Below are 15,886 nucleotides of genomic sequence, written 5' to 3'. Positions count from 1 at the left end.
TTTGGATCCATTACCTCCCCATTGGAACCATCCCACCAGGACAGAGGAGCAGGATCATCCTCGTGGGTGCCTTCAGAACTGCTCCACTTGTTGGTACAGAGGTGAGGTCACAGGGGGCCACAGAGGCGTCTCACACGGGGGAAAAGCCATTTCAGGGTCAGCACTGCATATCCCTCCTGGCCTTTCACCCCACAGGACTTGTCTCACACCTGTGGGTGCTGTTTTTTCCCTGTTTTCTGCAAAACTGAACTGAGCTCACCATTTTTCATGTGTTATAGAGGGCAAACGTGCACCACTTTGCCATCAGCATAGCGTTTACCTGGTAGCAAAGATCACCCTAAACTAATATTTGAAGATGTTATTGTGGAGCAGCTTAACTTCTGGCAAATACTACTTTCTTTTCCTCTGGCCTTTGCACTTGTAGTCAGGTCTGAAAAGTGTGTCACTATGAATGCCCCTTCACCTGTCAGTCAAGGAAACTGAACATGAAGGATAAAGCCAAGTGAAATTTTTACACTTCAGAACCCAGGGAAAACATTTGAGGAACAAAAGTGTTTATTTTCCCTGCTTGGAGGTCCTCAGCTCTCAGCAGCTCTGCTGAAGTTGGTTATTTATGCCAATATTCAGACTTCAAAACTGCAAGTGTTAATGCAGAGAGCTGCCCTTAAATGCCACATGGAAGAAAATATGTCAAGATCCCTAAAAGATTCATACCAAAATAAAAAAGCAATCCAAGGCAGTATTTTGCTTTTCTCTCCTTCTTTTTTTCTGTTTTCTCACTGTGATATCCCAATAACACTGTATTCCCTGTTTTTCTCCTGAGAGTGATATTTCCCACACAGCTGTGTGGTGTCAGTGCAGTGCCTGATATCTCATGGAGCTGGATTGTGGGACTCTGTTTCTTTGTTTTCCAGGGGATTGTATTTTCAATCCCAAATGTCTGTGTATCACAGTGTTGGTGACTGGTGGCTTTTGCACTTCTCCTTCTATAAAGGACGTGATCTTCATTTTTAATGAGTTCCCAAAATAAACACCTTCTTATGTTTCAAAGCCCCACAAGAGAAAAAGGAGCCTTTTTCCAAGTTTAACTGAAAACTTAAACATTTCCTTGAAATTTTCTCTCCTGTGGTAGTCCACTTGTTTGATATGACTTTCTCTTTTGTCAATAAAACTGAGCTAAAACTTTGATGACTCTGAAACTTTCCTCCTGTGAGACTTCAGATTGACAAAGAAGGTATAAAAATAATGAAATTAAACTAATCAAATTATGTATTGCTTCCTTTTTTGCAAAGCTGCCTTACTTGCCAAACCAGATGGGAGAAAGTACTGGACAAATTATGCAGCAGTTTGTCTCTCAGTAATACCTGTTTAGGAGAAAGTGCATATTGAATTTTTTTTGGTACAGTTTGCTCATGCTCGTGACTTTTATTCAGACTGGCAGAATACTCTGTAGTACGAAATGACATATGCAGTAGTATATTTATTTAATTGGTATTTATTGATACTAAGAGTCTATAAATTCTAACTTAAACTGAAAATAATATCCTACTGAGATCTTCAGATATCAACATTCCCTTACTGGTCAGCTGGAAGTGTGAAATGGTCCTGTGAAGTGTAATCTAAAGAAAAACTTTACCTAATTTTTACTCCCTATCAGTGTAATTATTAACCCAAGCCTTGCTCCACAATGTTGCTGCAATTCTGTTTTTATTTGTTTCCTTCCTAGCCCTCTTAGCACTTGGCTACAGCTGAATTGTTTATGAAATTGCTGTTCAGCATTTCAGCTTCTTTCCAGTCTGTCTTCTGCTTTGAAAATTACTTAGTCTCTTTTTAAAATGAAAAACCTATTTGACCTACATGGTAGTTTTGGCTTTTCAGTTTGAAATCTGGATTTTTAAAATTTTTGGTTTTTTGCCTTTTTTTTTTTTTTTTTTTGATAAACAGTGTATTCTATTGTAATCTCAGTAAGTAACTATTTATGATAAATTTTATTATGGCAAAAAAAAAATTTAAGTTAGGCTTTAGTTTGTCACACCCACAGCATTGATGTGCAATTTGTCCCAAGGGAAAAACCCCAACCCACTTTAACTGCTGTTTATAAAGCAGTTTATAAAGTGCAGTCAATATGAGTGAAAATTTTTCTGTTTTTTTATTTTTTAAAGTCTATATTGGATGAATACCTGATGCTTAAGGTAAGACTTTCCCAATAGGGCAAATATGCTGCAATATCATGAAGGTGGTGGATTAATTTGGAACCATTGTTCATTGAGCTCTGCACCATGAAAGATGTAAGCTGGAGTTTGTAGTTGAAATTTGGGTTTAAAATTTAGTTTATAATGGATAAAGGGTTTTTTTTTGGTTTTTTTTTGCATGGTGGATGTTGTACTGTGTGGGCTTTGCAGAATGTGACTACAAAGACAAAGCTTTTAATAAGGGAAAGAGTCCTCTGGGAACAATGCAGAGAGATTGCCACTGCTGCTCTTTGAGCAGGACTCAGGGAAACCCTGACCACTGCACCTGAGTGCTGCTGAACTGCGGGAGTGTGTCCTCCTCAGCCTTGCTCTTCTCTGCTCACTGGGGAAAAAATCTCAGCAAAGCTGGCAACAAAGCACTGCCAGCACAAATGGTATTGGAAGGCTCTTAGGAATTTTGCTTTATTTGGGGAAAAGAGAAATTGATTTTAAAAAAAATTCTCTCTGTGAAATGATGTCTCGATTGTAGGCACAGTTTGTGGGGACTGGGAGTGGGGATGGGCTGAGTCTGATCCCCAGTGAGCTGAGCCATGGAGTTACACTGACCAACCCCCAAAGGCACAGAGGGCACACAGGTGCAGTGCATGAACATGAGGGGTACAAAAGGCTGGGCTAAAGAACGAGAAGGGTGGATGCTTGTAGCCTTCTAAAGTGGCATGCTGTTTCTTTCTATGGGCAGGTGCCTGAAGCCTTCTGATGTGGTGTAGTGTTACTCTGTGTGGGTGAGTGCTTGAAGCCCTCTGAAATTATGTAGCGATGCTCTGCATATCGTGGGTATCTCAGCTGTGACATCTCAATGGATGTCAGGTTTTCAGAACTTCTCGGAAGACCAAAAATTAACCTCAGTGCATTATGGGGAAACTTGGTAAACTCCTAATTGAAAATATTGCCTCTCAGGTGGGACTTCTACTGATAAGGTTGTGTTCTAATATTTTCAAAATATTGTTTGCAAATGGAATGATGGATAATGAGCAGGAATATCCAACTTGCTAATTGTGCTGCTAATAGGCTATTAACAGCTGATCCTGTTTGCACTAAGTGATGATTTCAGGTTGCTTCCTATTGTGTTGAGCCGTATTAATGAGGCACACAAGGTGCTCGTGCAATTTGTCCTCTGAAGGATTTCCCAGTTTGTCTGGGATTGGTAATGCCATCATATTCATGATGCTAATAGGAAAAATATAAGGATATGGCTTATATCCGTATGAGGAGGTGCTCTGGAGATGCAGCCACTCATACCACACTGCTGTCCAGACAGGAAGAGAGTAGGGCCAGGGCCTGAGTTTCACCACTTTGTGCCATCATTTAAAATCTTTGACTTTGTTCTTTATTTCTTCCCTAATTATCCCAGTTATTCATGTGAATGCAGCATGGAAAACTGACATTTGCACAACACTGTCTTTCTGGATTGGGAATAATCAGCTCCATTTCCAATGCTGTGTGCTTGGAATTGGTTTTGCCCAATTCACTTAATGTATCACTTCATGTTAATCAACTTCCTATTCAATTTGTCTTTTCCTTGCCTGGTCATCTCTTTCCTGCTGCTCCCTGTTGTCAGCTTCTCTCCCCCCTTCAGATTTCTCACAAACCTTGTTGAAAGTTGAGCTGGAAATGCTTAGAGAGTGATGTAAGTTTTGCTATTTGCTTCACAGACAACTCCTGGTTCCTTCTCTGTAGAAAATAGGACCCAGAACTGTTCTTTGCAGGAACAGCAGTCATGGGAATCCCCCAGGATAGCTGAGGATGGTCGGGCTGCTCAGATCTTACTCTGGATTATTGCCAATAATGGCTTTTGCAACTATTCTGTGCTCCCTGCTGTTCTTTCTTTCACATAACCAGGAAAGCATTCTCTGTCACCTGGAGATTAAAGATTTACTTGATGGAAGCCTTATACATCTTTTAGCAAATGAGTGTTTTTCTATTTCACACACACAGTTGTGCTCTTTGAAGTTGCAGGGACTGTCTTTTTTTCTGTGGTGCACCTTATAATTGTGTCTCAGGTCAGGGTGACATGGTGCACATTAGTTTTGCTTTGTTCCTGACAGACACACACCTTGTCCTTTCTGGGTGAGGAAGGGAGGGGCTGCTTCTCTCTGAGGCTGCATTTGAATAAAAACACTCTGTTTCTCAAGGTAATGATCACTCAGAGGCTGCAGCTGCCCCATATATCTGGAATATTTGAATTCACATAGCCAGCTGCGTGACCATATATTGCTTAGGGGTGTATTAACATGTATTTTTTCATCATGGGAAGTCAGTTCTCCATACATCAATCTCCATATTTGTATAGCTGCTCTGTAATAGCTGAGTGTCTTTTTATAGGTGTGTATGACTTCTTTAATGCCTTACTTTTGGGGCATCAATTTTCTTGGTATTATATTTCATAGTTTTTATGGGGTTAAACAAAAAAACTTTGTGGATAACAAAACTAAGTCATAAGGGCAAGACTGACTACCTGTATTAGGGCAGGGAACAAACTGAATAGAAGAAACACATGACTAAAAACAGAGTGACCCATGTTTGAAAGTGAGAGAAAAATGTACGTGCTTTAATTGTGTTTGCACTTTGTGTACTCTAGGCAATTCCAAGTTTGTGCAAATGGAAGACCTTAAATTACATTGATACAGTGAGTGGGGATGCAGTGCTAAATAAACCCCCTGTGGAAAGAATAGGTGGTGTTCTGTGCAGTAGATCCTTACTGGAAAATCCAAACAAACGGATGCCTGGCAGAACTCTGCTGCAGTATGTTATGAGAGCAAGGAGTTTGTATCTGTAGCTCAGATGCTCTGCTGATATTAGTAAATAAACTTTCACTCTGCGATTCAGAGAAGGGACAGTGCTCTTCACTTCTCCCCAGTGCCCAAGGCAGCAGACCTTAAATTCAGCACCTGGAGCCAGTACAACAAACAGCCTCAGTGCAGCGGGAAGGCAGGGCTGACACACTGGTGCCAAGCTCATCTCACAGCACTGGGGATGTCACAGCAGCATGGGTAACACTCCCGGGGGGATGATGTGCTCAGTGAGGGGCAGTCGGTGTGACACAGCCATGTCTCACAGCTGCACCACTGGAGACAGCTGGAGTCAAGTGTCCTTTACGTGAAACGTCAGGAGCTGCCTTCTTGGGAGTTTCTTTTTCAGCTGTAATTCTCCTGTAATTAGCATTTCACTGTGTTTTCAGCAAAAGTAAATAAGTGTTGCATAATTTGCTTGATTGGCAGGGGTTTTATTGGTCCAGCTTGAGCTCTCCATTGAGATTTGTGTGCATCTGTCAGTTTTATTCTCTTTTCTCCCATTCCTTTATCAGGGATGTATTTGCCTGGGAGCACTGGCTTCCCTGGGTTGTTAAGGAGACTTGACATTTATACCTGGTTGTTTTAAACCAAGATTGTTATCTTAATGCATTGCTTGCATATGGTTGTCCAAAATGCTTCTGAATTTCTAAGTTGTGGAACCCTTTATATTCTTCCATTTGTTGTGCTCCCAGTTTCCTTGAACCTTTGTTGCTGCTATCAGTGCTCCTGAGAGAAAGAAGAGAACGCTATCTCAACTTGGACTGGATAAGGGGGTACATGTCCAGATTTTGTTGATCTTGGAGAAGCTGAAAAACACTTATTTTGACAAGTAACTTACACAGATTTTAATACGTTTGAAGTTTTCCCTTTTTAAACTTGTTTCGCTTGTAATTTTCTCTGTGGAGAGCCCATGCACCATCAGCTTAATTAGACCTGATGAATTTCTTGAGATCACACTAAGCAGCTCTTAACCTTTGTGAGTTGTTATGTACATTGTGGTTTCCTTGCTAGACCTTCACCAAATTTTAGATTAGCACAGTTGTTTTCTTTATTATTGAGATGACCGCCATAGTAGTTTTAGTAAGAACAGTTTAGTCTTCCTAGAGAGATTGATTTACTTATTTGATAATTATTCAAAATATTGCATTTTGAAGTTTGATTTGAAGAATCAACACTTTACCTTGGATTTCTCTTTCACTCAAGTACTGCTAGTGATATAAACAATTTTTTAACCCAATACCCCCAAAACTAACAATTCTGTCTACTTTCACCAACCTGAATGTGTTGCCAAGAAACTGAACAGGATGGGGCTAGGTTGACCTGTGTGTTTCAGTGGAGTTGCAGGCAAGACCTGGCAGCTGAATAATTCATTTGTGAGCAGGACATCAGGACTGTTCTTTGCACAGGTCAGTCACGATGCTGAGCTCTCTCCTTTTCATTACTCCGTCTTTCATCTCTTTCCACTTAGCATAGCTCAGCCAGCAAAGTTAATAGATTCCCATCTTTCACTAAAATGCCTGTCTTGAAGGGGATGATGAAGAAGCAGAGGCTGCAGCTGCCCTCAGTGATTTGTGATTTATAACTGAGGGGAGAGATCTCCCTGTCCTGTTGTCACAACAGTGACAAGCATTGCCACAATGCAGCAGTGATTGTTTAGATGGGACACGTAAATAAGAGAGAGCCATCTGGACTGCTAAAAACACAGCAAACACAGAATTCTGCTACTGGAACTGAATTCAGGCTGTTTTTCCTTTTAGGTAATCAGGACCCGTGGATTTCATTCACTTTGTGGAAGTATTTTTTTCTTTTTGGTCATCAGCTGGTAACATTTATAACCTTTGGAAGGTCCTGAAGTCTAAAAAAATCAGCAGCCTGCCATTTTTTGGTGCATACAATTAACAGGTTTTCCTTTGAGCTAAGGCTTGGCATCCAGTTTCAGGATAGGTAGGAAATGGGTACACGTTTTCCTGTGTATCTGCGTTTCAAAGTTCTCCACCTTCTCAATAGAACAAAAGACCAGAAAACGTTCAGTGCAAAACTTAGAACTGAATTCACCGAGTTGGAGAGAGCTGAGGAGCTACATGAAAAATTACATCCAAGGTGAGCACCTTCTGGCTCTTTGTAGAGCTTTTATTATTTAGCAGTTATCAGGGATTTTTGCAGTATTTGGGAAATGAAATAATTATGAGCCATGAACTGAGGGCACATTTTTCTTTCTTCACTGATTGCTAATAATTTGCACTAGTCCATACTACTTTAAATATATTGCCATTTTATGTTTAGATAAGCATAGGAAGGAGGGATTTTTCTTTCCATATTGGAAATATTTTTTTAACCTACTGTGATCAGACAGCCAAAATGCAGGATCTGATGCATGTTGTGGCTTTCAGTGCCTTCAAAGAAGTATTGTCTGGGAGGTTCTTTCTCTTCAATATATAGGAGTTAGCAGCGCATATTTATATTGTTGGGATTTGGACAGGAATTAGATTTTGGTATTTAGTTTTTTGCTGCTAGGATGAACTTAATGCCATAAACAGTGAATAATCTGAAGGCACAAAGCATCTGGTGTTTCTTTGCTGCCACACAATATACAAACATTTAGGCCATTGTGTTTAGGCCGCTGAGGAAAAAAAAAATTAGTGGGGCATAGAAAAAACACCTAAGAGAGATACAAATATGTGAGTTCATTCAGCAAATGTTTGAACAGCTGTAGACTCATATTTAGTTCTGAAAAGGTCCATGTAGAATTCTATTCAGAATTTTAAATATGTGCCCAATTATGGTGTCTCCCTATGAAGAAAATAACTATTTTTCCACTTCCTTGAACAGTTTTCCTGATTCTGTTCACATTTCCACCTCGTGACCAGGCTGTGTTTGCACTGGCTTTACATAATGGCAGGATTAGCTGAAAGTAGCCTCCCAAAATCTCAGGTAGCTCTTCCCTTGCTACACTCATTTTTCAGCTCATTGTCTCTGTTTTTGCTAAGCTGGAATCAAATCAGGTTTAGTTATTACATCTCTCCCAGGCAGGATTTGAATCCATCATGTGCTGGAGACACAAGCCTTGGTCTTAGTGCTTCTCTCAGTATTTGAGCTCTCAATTTAACTTGTGGGGAAAGTGGAGAATTCAGAGTGTGTGTGTGTTTGGGGTTTATTAATACTAAAGACATCTGGGAGTCTCTGAAAATTGCTAAACTAATGGACTGCCTGCAGCCTGACAGTGCAAAGTACCTTCGGCTCCCTATAAATTACATGAGTTTTCTGTTCAATCAGCATTTGAGACTTCCATGCAGCATAACTGGCCTGCTTTAGCAGGTTTTTAACTGAAATGGGTGGTGTCAAGTGTTCTGTAGTCAAATGAACTCTACTGGTATTCACATTCTTAGGCATCACATATAAATTACCTTTGATTTCAGAGGCTGCTAGGAAAAACATGAGCCTGTGTGCCACTAAAAGGGTCCTCAAGGCACATGGCATTCTTATGTACCTGACCACAGAGAAAACAGGATGCTGTGAGTGTTTGTATTCAGAAAAGTCGGGGTTAAATGAATGAAGTGTGTCATTTGAAGTTGAATTAATTTAGGTGTGCTCATCCTGTCACTGAATGCTCCCAAGTGCTTAATTTCTGAGTATTTCAGTGTATTCCTTTTCATTGCCAGCCTCATAGATTAACAGGAATGGCTGTTTCTTTGTGGCTGTGCAGGCATCTGTGCAGACAAGCTGGCTGGTCAGCTGGGAGCCAGCTCAGAAACAGAACCTGGGAATTCTCTGGCATTGGAAGAGAATTAAGAAGTTGGACAGAAATACTCACTTGAGATTGTTGATAGGATTGTATGATTTTTGTGGATTAATTTGTGTGAGTTAGTAGAAATGTATGCTTGTAGTTGAATTTATTTTTGGTTAGTAACTCTTACTTTCCTAGGTGTGCATCTGGGCCTAGAGAAGCACCCCCAAACAAGGCTACCTTCCTGCACAGAAATTCTTTAAACTGTGAAAAAAGGAATGGGAAAATCTTGACATTTTAATTCAGCTTGCTAAAATTCACAAAATTCTTGAAGTGTTTTGTCATTTTGCCAGACCTGGGGAAAAGTTTGCCCTGTGTCAGACCTTTTGGGAGTGTTACCTCTGCAGCACAGTGCTCCAGCAAGGGCTTTCCTCCAGCAGTGGCAGCAGCTGGGCTTGGGAGGCAGCATCTTGGCATATTTGCCCAGGGGGAAAGAGCAGGGAGAGGGAGCGGAGGAGAAGGCCTATAAATACTACATGGCTGCAGCTCTGCTGCTCCGTGAACCAAGTGCACTCTGCAAAAATGTCACAGCACTTCACTGCTCAGCACTGAGTTGGATGGAAATCACCAACTGCACTGTTTGTTTGGGGTGGCTTGGAGTCATCCTGGCATTTTAGAGATGTACTTGATCAGGAAAATGGCTTGTGTGACTGTGCTGTCAGCCTTTCTTCCCTTCCTTATCGATCTCCTTCCACTTTCCAATGGCTCTGGAATTTATTTTAGCCAAAGTTTTGAAAGGATCAGAAATCCCCGAAGGTGTTACACTCCTACAAACTTTAAAAATGAGTGGTTAGGTGCAGGAGAGACCCTCACTGGAGTTCCTGCAGAGGGAAAAGCACTGTGCCTGTTGTGGTTGGTCTTTTTTCAGGGGGATGAGCCTGTGCATGGCCGTGCTCTCCTGCCTGGCCACACATGGAAGTGATGTCTGGAAGGGAAACCTACTGCAGGGGGAACTGAGCACAGAGATTTATTTAGGGATGCATTGGAGGCTCTGAGACAAAGAAGAGCTTCTGCTCCACTGATCCTGTGCTTGAGAAGAGGGAAAAGCAGGATCTGGGAGGGCTCTTGGTTTTTTGTCTACCAGTGGGTGTTAAGGGAATCCTATTGCAGAAATAGCAGAGAGGACAGTTATTCACTCTCCCAGTGTCAGTGTCTTTCTCCACCGTGTAACATATCCAGTCTCATTAAGAAGTCAGGATTGCCACAATTTATTTTTGTTTTCCTATGAATTTGCAGCATATCAATACTCATTTAAAGAGCTTTCCCCATCTCTTGGCAAGCCATGGGTTTACAGGTTGATTTGCTTATCCTTAGGGTTAGCTCTGGGACAGCACCGTGAAAACAAGTCAACATCCAAGATACAAAGTGGAACCATGCTGCTGGGTAAGAAGAGCTTGGTCTCCACACAGAATCAGCTTCTGGCATTCCCCTCTCTTCCACAATCAAGTGCAAGCCATTGCTGTGCTCTTACCTTTATTCAGCCTGACCAAATGTAAATCTTCCCTAAAAGCAATAAAGCCTGGTCTTGGAATATGTTGAGCTGATGTGTCAGGGTTTAAGAACAATTTTGGAAACTTTTCTTTCTGATATATGCAGTCCCAGGTTATTCTTCCTCTCTGTGCATCCATTTAGAAACTGAAAGCTGGTATGCATAAAAAAGAGAATTCAAAAGTAGAAGCCGTTTATCCCATCTCAGATTAAGAAACCTGTTAGGTCAGTTTATTTTGTTTTATTTCCAACCTGCTGACTTCTTTCCTTGCCTTGTTTTTGCCTTGTAAAAAACAGCTGCTGAACTTTTTACCTACCTTTCCTGTAGCCCCAGTGATCATGGAAATCACATTTTTATCTCCCACCCTAAAAATGCAAAGCCTACCAGGCTTAATCTCGAACGCAGCTGACACTGGTACAAAATACAATAGTTCAGTGTGGGAAATAGTTTCTTTTGTTGCTGCTGAAAGAGAAGAATCACACAGGTGCTGGAGACAGATATGCAATTATTTTCTTTCTACTCAGAACATTTTGGATAGGAATGTTTCTTTTTAGTGAAATGTGTCAAAGTCTATATTTAAAATAAAAAACAGGCTTAAATACACTGGAAGTATAATAATAAATTATAAATAAATAAAATAAAGGTATTTTCTGATGGAGAACCATACAGCAGAGTACAACAAAAAGTAGAGTTAGTCGAACTTTCTGTTGCAATGGAAATACCTGGATTTTTCCTTCCATTTAGATCTGTAAAAAGAGGAAAATATGTAACAGGAAAGAATTTTATTCAGCATGAGCTTCTAACCATCAATGAAGGCAGTGAAATTTGAATATCCATCCACAGCTAGATATGGATATGTGGATGCATGCTGTGCTGTCTGCAGACAGCAGACCCAAATTTCAGGATCTCAGGTGGACTTGGGGAGGCAAAACCAAGCATTTTTCTGCTTGTACTTGGGCTGTTCAGCAGATGCACATCCTAGGATGCTCAGAGCTTAGACAAGACTTAAATCAAGGAAGATGTTTGTGGGGATCAGCAGAGCAGCACCTTTCACCTTCTGTCAGATCTGGCCTGAAATGTCTTTCCTGATAACCAGAAGAGCCTATTTTTGTCTCAGTGCTGACTTCACGAACCAGAAGCACTCTGGAATGAGTGAAGCCATGGATGGCAGGCTCTGCCCTTGCAAAGCTATGCATAATATTTATATTACAGTATGAGGAATACTTTGGAAATTTGCAATGTAATAAAATTCCTCTCTCCTTTTCCATTTCTGCTTTATAACATATAAATAGGGTGGCCACTGAGTCATTGTGGCCACATTTCTTTGTTCAGCTATAAATCTTTACATCCTTCTGTGTTTTCTTCAGGAATCTGAAATGAAAGGGAACTAGATTGTGATGATCATCTTGTCACTGTTGCTGTCACCTGTGTTGACAGGTAAGTGTGCCAAGCTGGTTTTGAAGACAAAATGTTTGAATTATTTGTATCAGGTGGGAAAAGCTACAGTTACAGCCCAGGACCTCACCTGTGGGTCAAGCTGGATGCTGCAAAGGTGAGTTTTTCAACAAACAAGTGGTCAAAAAATGCTTCCAAAACCTTTATAATCTCCAGAAGGGGAAACTGTTCCTCCTTCTGCTTTATGGTGATGGGTAGCCACCCACAAAAATTATCTCAGAGCAGAGGAATTTTCAGTTGAACTGCAGCCTGGAGTGAAGATGGCTGAAAGGTCTTGTTGACTTGTATCCTCCTCCTCCCCAAAGTACCTGAAATATGAACTAGCAGTTGAAGTTATCATATGTCTTGTGTTAGACGTGACACTGCCCCTGTTTTTATCTAGGAGGAATTTATTAATGAGGTCCCTGCAAATTTTAGGACTGGATGAAGAATTTCTAGGATTTTGTACAGTTAGGTGAGAACTGAAGGACTTGAACCTCTTGTGATACAGCACCATCATATTCCTTTTATCTCTTTTACCTTACCTAAATGCTGTGTTTTCAGACTTTTTTATTAATAAAAACTTCTAGTCTCTAAATGTATTATAAATGTCTTTATCTTTACTTTTCTCTGATTCTTTCAAAACACAGTCCAAAAAGTTTTAGCAGCACTCTGGAAATGACTTAGAACTTCTTATGCAGAACAATTTCTCGAAGTAACATCACTTTCTTGGCTTCCAGTTCAATCATTACAAAATAAATTGAAACATGAAACTCAGATCAGAAAACTAGAACAAAAAGGACACTGATTGAAACTTAGGTTTCCTTTGGTGATGCATGACGCTTCTGTATGATCTGGAAACTAAAAAACTCATTTTCTCTGTGATAAGAGGGACTGAAGGTGCCTCTTCTTGCACTGGCTGCTGCAGGTGTCTGTGTCAATGTGCATTTATGAACACAGATCAAGGACTGAATAGTGAGTCTTAACAGTGCCTTTGGATGAGCACTGGAAGCGGAACGAAATTACAAAAATTATGTAAAATGTGTCAGGTGGATTTCTGTAAAGTGTGTGGTGGCATGAAGCAGTATAATTTGGATCAGTAGTATGTAAAAATGGGAAAAGGAGAAAGATTTAAAAAATGTGTCTGCCTCAAAGCTCAGCCTAATGAATTAGATGCTCTAGCTTATTAGGGCATTTAATAATTGAATGTTTGCTTCTGGTAGGGCCACTATAAAAGATAAGCACAACAATCTAAAGAGAGATGTGCAGAAACAAGTGTGCAAATTTGGGTTTCAAGTGTTGTGTTTGACAATGTGTTGCGTTGCTGGGAATAACTGTGTTCTATTGTCTGAAATGTTTAAGTTGCATGGATACCTTCCAGTATCCCAGGGTGCTCCAAGCCCTGTCCAGCCTGGCCTTGGACACTTCCAGGGATCCAGGGGCAGCCACCGCTTCTCTGGGCACCTGGTGCCAGGGCCTCACCAGCTCCTGGGTAAAGAATTTCTTCCTGATCTAAATCTCTTGTCTTTCAGTTTAAAATCATTCCCCCTTGTCCTGTCATTATCTGCCTGTGGAAAAAGTCACCCTCCTTCTTTTATATAAGCCCCCTTTAGGAAGCATCTAAAAAAATTCAGCTGATATGCAGAAGTGGTCACTCTCCATGTGTGACTAAAAAACCAAGAGAAGTTTGGATTTATTAAGAACTGCAGAAAACTTTTGAGGTGAGGCAGCTAGTGATGGCAAGTGTGAAAAAAAACCCCAAAACCAGCTATGAGAAAGGCTACATAAAAGCTGTGGGAGAACATTAAGCAGACATAAAACCTAATAGCAAATCTTTTTAATGCTTCTTTTCTTTAAAAGTGTGAACAAAAAAAGTATTTCTAGTTTTATGTGAATACTGAAATGGGCTTTTCTTGTGCCAGTTCTGCCTCTTTCATTCCTGCAAACAGCAAAGAAAAGAGAGGGTTTTGTAAATCTCATTAATGGGTATGTCCTGAAGGGTTTGGTTCACATGATGGGCTTAATTATTGCCTTCTCTGCTCAGCTGCATAACAGGGAAAGCAGAGCTGCCTGGATGCTGCTCTTCCCCTCTGACCAGGTTGCAGGCACAGGCAAGTATGGCAGCAGCAGATCAGGAAATGAGTTTTGCATCATAATTGTTCCCACCAGCAGCCCACCTGGTGGCACTGGGGCAGCAAAGTGAGGGGTGCCTCTTACAGGCTCACCCCAGCCTCCAGTTTTATCGAAACCCAGGAGCCCTTCCAAGTGCAGTGTTCCTGGGCATCACTGCTTTTCATTCCTAGGAAGTCATGGTCACATGTGGGTGTCGTTCACAAAGGTTCTGTCAAATCCTCTCTCAGTTGCTTTTCCTTTGGAACATTTAATAAAATCTTTTCCTAAATACTTTCTTCATGGCAGAAACTGATAGTAGCATGCCTGGAGTGCAAATGATGCTGATTTTCTTGTTAGGATTATTTTCTATCCTGATTCAATCAAGTTTGTTTTTTTTTTTTTTTTTCCCAAGTGCTTTTATATTCAGCTTGCATATCTTGATTAGACTGTGATAATTTCCATGGCTGGAATCTCCAAAGTGTGCTGTCAAGAAATTATAAATGGTAATGAATTCACTTAATCAGGACTTCAGGAGTACAATCAACATGGAATCTAGTCAATTAGAAATAAATCTGTTTAAAGCATTTCTGGTTCTCCAACAGTCTCATTTGAGGCCTTACATTACCTGGGACTGAATTAGACACCTACACAGGCAGGTAGAAAATGCACTTTGTAAGAAATTGCTGTAAAGGGGCATAAATGAGTCCAGAAATGTAGGTGATGCTGAAATTTGCTTGAATCTCCATTACAAACTAAGTTGCATAGCCACCAACTGGAGAAAATCTATGGTGCTGGCTGTGACTTGGCACTCTGCAGACCACATCTTGCACCTTGTATCTGGTTTTGGACCCACCACAGTAAAGGAAAGATATGGACAAACTGGAGCAGGTTCTGTGGAGGGCCACCAAGAAAAAGGGAGCTGGAGCATTGTGCAAGGAGAGGGAAAGGTAAGCCTGGAAAAGAGCTGGCTTCAGGGAGGTTTTTCAGGCAGGCCTGGATAAAAGCATGGGCAGCCCAAGCAGATCTCCTTGCTGGACCTGCTCTGGGCAAGAGGTTGAAATAAAGACCTCCAGAGACCCCTGTGGCCTAAATGACTTGGTGATTCTCTAAGTAAGGCACAGCAAAGAATCCAGGTCCTTGTGTTCAGGGAGGCTGATTTTTATTTTGATTCTGCATTGAGAGAGGGATATTTCAGAAAACAGCCTTGTTGTTACCCTAAAGTGTCTCTAAACTAAAGGTATTGTGAGCAGATAACCCAGGATGATTTAGCATGCTATTTAGTTTTAATATTAAATTCCAAACTAAACATGGCATTTAAATAGCAAAAGCTGGAAGAGTTTATGAATCTGTGCTTTCACACAATAAGATTATTTCTATTTTTTGTTTCCCTTCTTTTGTCTAATGGTCACAAACATGGGTCTCATTCTGTTTTCTTCTTGCCTAAGAAGTGATATTTTATTTCTTGAGCTGTTTACTGAAGGTAATAATTAAACCTTGGTAGTCAATGAGGAAACTGGCTCTTTTAATCAGTTTAATTGGGTTGATTGCCTAACTTTTGGCTGGCTATAATTTGGTAAAAATGAGTTTATCTGTTTAATGAATTGAATAAAAAATCTCAGAGGTCAAGAATACACTTTATTTTTCAGTTATTCTACAGAGCCACTGTGCTGCCTGGGTCAGTTTGGCAGATCATTTAACCTTTCTAAGCCTGCAAATATTTTCTCCACTCTGTCATCACCATCCTTCACCTACACAACCCTAAAGAATGTCCTTGGTTGTGCCATGAGCACAGGCTGGAGTATAAATTAAAGCCCAAAATATGCTTAGCTTGGGTTGGAAAATAGCTGGGGAAGATGCAGCTGAGGTCAACAGAGCTCCTTTTTCAAAATTACCTCTGAAAAAAGAAAAAGTCAGAAGTTTTTCTGCAATTAAGAGAAGCCTGGAGCCCATCTGTCCCTGGGAACCAGGAACATTTGCTGCAGACAGACACAGATGGGCAGAGGGATGGTGAGGACAGGGCACG

The 15,886-nt window shown here is 40.7% G+C and overlaps 1 protein-coding gene across 4 annotated transcripts in view; it reads left to right on the top strand.

Annotated features, from left to right (window-relative positions):
- Positions 1 to 15,886, top strand: part of SHANK2 (SH3 and multiple ankyrin repeat domains 2) — a 269,302-nt gene continuing 253,416 nt past the window's right edge. For 3 of the 4 annotated variants that reach the window (XM_072929511.1, XM_072929512.1, XM_072929510.1), the window contains exons 1-2: positions 1 to 101; positions 11,685 to 11,754. The gene's annotated coding sequence lies outside the window, so the exon portion shown is untranslated. The remainder of the gene's footprint in view (positions 102 to 11,684; positions 11,755 to 15,886) is intronic. The other variant, XM_072929513.1, reaches the window with a different exon arrangement.

Source organism: Taeniopygia guttata, chromosome 5 (assembly GCF_048771995.1).
Source record: "Taeniopygia guttata chromosome 5, bTaeGut7.mat, whole genome shotgun sequence".
Lineage (NCBI taxonomy): Eukaryota > Metazoa > Chordata > Aves > Passeriformes > Estrildidae > Taeniopygia > Taeniopygia guttata.
The sequence above is the reverse complement of the archived record's forward strand: the minus strand, read 5'-3'. Positions and strand labels throughout refer to the sequence as shown.